General features: G+C 56.2%; 1 long non-coding RNA gene across 1 annotated transcript in view; it reads right to left on the minus strand.

The window, feature by feature from the left end:
- LOC127750003 (uncharacterized) overlaps positions 1 to 3,300 on the minus strand; it is a 149,280-nt gene that overhangs the window by 39,928 nt on the left and 106,052 nt on the right. The window lies entirely within an intron of this gene.

Genomic DNA, 3,300 nt, shown 5'->3' on the forward strand with positions numbered 1-3,300 from the left:
CTCTCTCTCTCTCTCTCTCTCTCTCTCCCTCTCTCTCGCCTCACCAGCCCCACTTAATCTTCCCACCTCCCTTCCGCACACACTCATATACCCGTGCGGCTTACTTGCTCGTCACCATAAAACTGAACAAGAAGCAGGTGTGTATAAGATAACGTGTAATCCGCCCCTTGCCTAGCAGAGCCTCGCGCGCGCACTTCACCCCTTTTATTCGTCGCCAGGTCCTCTCTGTCCTTGTCTTCCCCCACCCCTCGCCCGCGCGACAGAAAGAGAGGGGTAGAGTGAGAGAGACCAGCAGCAGCAGCAGCCGCAGCAGCCGCAGGTCTCACGTGTGCGGCTGCCGCGCAGCGGCACAGCACTGTCACTTGGCGCTAAGAACTGCCACGAATTTATTGTCAAACTTTGGCCATGAATATAAAATTCTGGTCATATGCGAGTGGCGCCGTGTGGCGTGGCGTGCCGGCCCTGCTTGCTTGGCCCCGACTTTTCCGTACGTGGCAAGACGGGCGTGAACACGAGTCCAAGGAGGCAAGGCAAGCGGAGTGGAAAATGGAAAGTATAAAAGGAGAAGGGCGAAAAAGACGCAGACAAAGAAGACGAAGGCGGAGAAGAAAGAGAAGGCGGTGAAGGTCCCTCCCCCCCCCCTTTTCTTCCAGCCCTCTTCCCCCTGCCTCTTCCGTTATGCTCGTGTATGGCGGGCACTTCTTAACACACGCTTTAAAACTTGAAGTGCGCATATACGGCATCCCTTTGTTGCGTTTTAAGTATGCACAAGAGCAAAGTGGAGAGCGGGGGTGGGGGTAAATGTGGGCAAAGGAGGAGGGGGAGGGGTAGTGCAGCAAGTGCGTGAGGAATACAAGGGGAGAGAAAAGGCGCAGGGGGTTGACAGCTACGCTTCGATCCTGTATTCCACCTGTTCCCATCGAGCCCCACTTTTCGTGCAGCCCCCAAAAACCACGCGAAGACTCATCGCAGGGAGGCAGTCGTGGGGGCTCAAGGGCTTGATTGCAAGTCTTGATTGGGGCCGAGAAGAGGGATGGGGGAAGATAAGACAAAGCACACCTCTCCCCTCGCCCCCGGCCCACACATCAGCTGGCGCCGCATCATGACCCTTTGCTGGCTGGACGGGCAGACCGAGGGCAAATTTTTCCCCCCCAAGGCGTCTTATCCTTAACGATATGCCGGGCCGGGGTTGGCAGCGCGGGTCGGACCGAGCAGGCAGCCGGGGCCGGACAGCCCGGCGGGCAGGCCAGGCTCACCCCGAGCGGAGACAAAGGAGGGAGATATGAGGGATGAGGTCCGCTCATCTGCACTGGACCAGGCCGGGCCCCAGCTTCCATCTCATCATCTAAGACAGAGCCCGGCGGAGCCCGGCCGAGGCACTGGGCGCCGCTGACCCCACCCAGCCCACCACGTGGCCACGCCACACAAGACAAATATGCTACCTACACACAATTTTCGCGACGGGAAGCACAAGGAAGGGAAAATACATGCCACAGGGAGAAAAAAACCGACGCGTGATGATGCGAGGGAGAAGGCAGATGCTACATGGAAGGAAAAAAACTGGTCAGAAACACGAAACCCCTTTGCAGATTGCTACACCCACTTTTTGTCATCACCCTCACAGGTTGGACACCAGGCTACGCATGGGGTGTTTGCCCAGTTTTTTTTCTTGCGCGACAAAAATCACAGGGGGTCGATCAGCAAAGTTTCAGTTTCAGACGCGTGAGAATCAAGACATGCCCGGTGCGGGCGTGTGCTTTAGCCTGAGCCTACCGTCCCTTTGAGGTGACAATGCCCCCTGTTCCTGCTTCTCCCTCCTTCGCCTCCTTCATGGTCATGAGCGGCTACCAGAGCCCTTGCGCTGATGGGCTATCCGGATTTTGGCATCCCTGCTGTCCGGTCGGACCGGGGCCGGCCAACTCCCCCCGATCCTTGCTGCTTCGCCCGGCCCTCACAGTATTATCAATTACTACGTCTCTCCTTCCGTCCGAGCCGTGGCCGGCCCTCTCCTTCCCAGAACAGCCCCTGGCCAGCCCTCCTCGGTCCATGGTTCATCCCAGCTCGAATTTAAATTTCGTGTCCGCCGACCGAGGGAGGGTCCATGAGGGTAGTGAGGGGGAGGGGGAGAGTGTGGCGGGCGGGCGTCTTGAGGTGGACGGAGCCGGGCCAACCCGGTCGGGTCGATACCGCACACGGTGGTGTACACTCGGTCCAGCACCACAAGTCTCCTACCCTCCCGAGGGAGGGAGGTTGAAGGAGAGGTTGGAGAAGGGAGTAGGTACAGCCAAAAACGATCCAAAACAACTTGAAAAAAAACCTAAATCAAAGCGTTCCCACGACGAAAAACCAATACGTGATAAGAACATGCTATTTAAATGATAACAAAGATTTACATGCATCTTGCGGAACATTCAAAACAGCAGTACAAATGAGAGTCATAGAGAAATTCTATAAAAATGATTTGTATTGAAATTTTTGTTCAAGGAAACTTTGCTGACAATGAATTTTTACAAAACACAATTCTTAAAGTCCTTCAGATTTTTGAAACTTTTTGCGAGTTATAGTTGAGGAACTCTTCAACCTAATGCTTGTTCTAATGTAATTAGACATTCAATAGGCCGGTGCAACTATAGAGCTATAGCTCGTCTGAGGGAAAAATATACTTCCAGGAATTAACAAAAATATGCACGTCTTTCTCTCTCAAAAAAAAAGGATGACAACGCCATACGTAAAATTGAATATAAAAGTTGCGGTGGCAAAGCTAAAAATGTGTTTCGCCCGTAATTGTGGCAAGAGGCGCAGCCGGCTAGAGCAGGGCCTGGCAGACGGGGGGTATCCGACAGAGACGTATGACGGCGTTATTTTCTCGCGTTCCGGAGGCTAGCTACCGCCTTGCTACCGCCGCCGCCGCCGCTACCGGGGCTCCTTTCGAACACGCCGCGCTCCCCGGTCATATTCCGGGCGGAAGCACCCCCTCCTCCCTCCCCCACCCGGGCCGCACGCCCCCCCGCGGGGCGACGCGTAGCGACGCGCACAAGACAATGACCGGGAGAGGCCTGCTCACCTCGCCCGCTCGCCACGACTCGCCTCGCGGCGCCCGGCCCGAGTGAATCTCACTACAAACCACGTCGCCATTACCATTTATTGAAAGAGAAAGAGGAGAAGAGACCGCGAAGGCGTCACAAGCACAAGGGTTCCTCCCACACGGGCGGGCGCCGTCCGCTGGCGGCCAAACGCCTGCCAGGGTGGGCAGACCCGCCCGACGCAGCTGCCAAAACCGTGCGTGTGTCGCAGGGGCTC

This window comes from Frankliniella occidentalis, unplaced genomic scaffold (genome assembly GCF_000697945.3).
Source record: "Frankliniella occidentalis isolate FOCC.00 unplaced genomic scaffold, Focc_3.1 Scaffold120, whole genome shotgun sequence".
Lineage (NCBI taxonomy): Eukaryota > Metazoa > Arthropoda > Insecta > Thysanoptera > Thripidae > Frankliniella > Frankliniella occidentalis.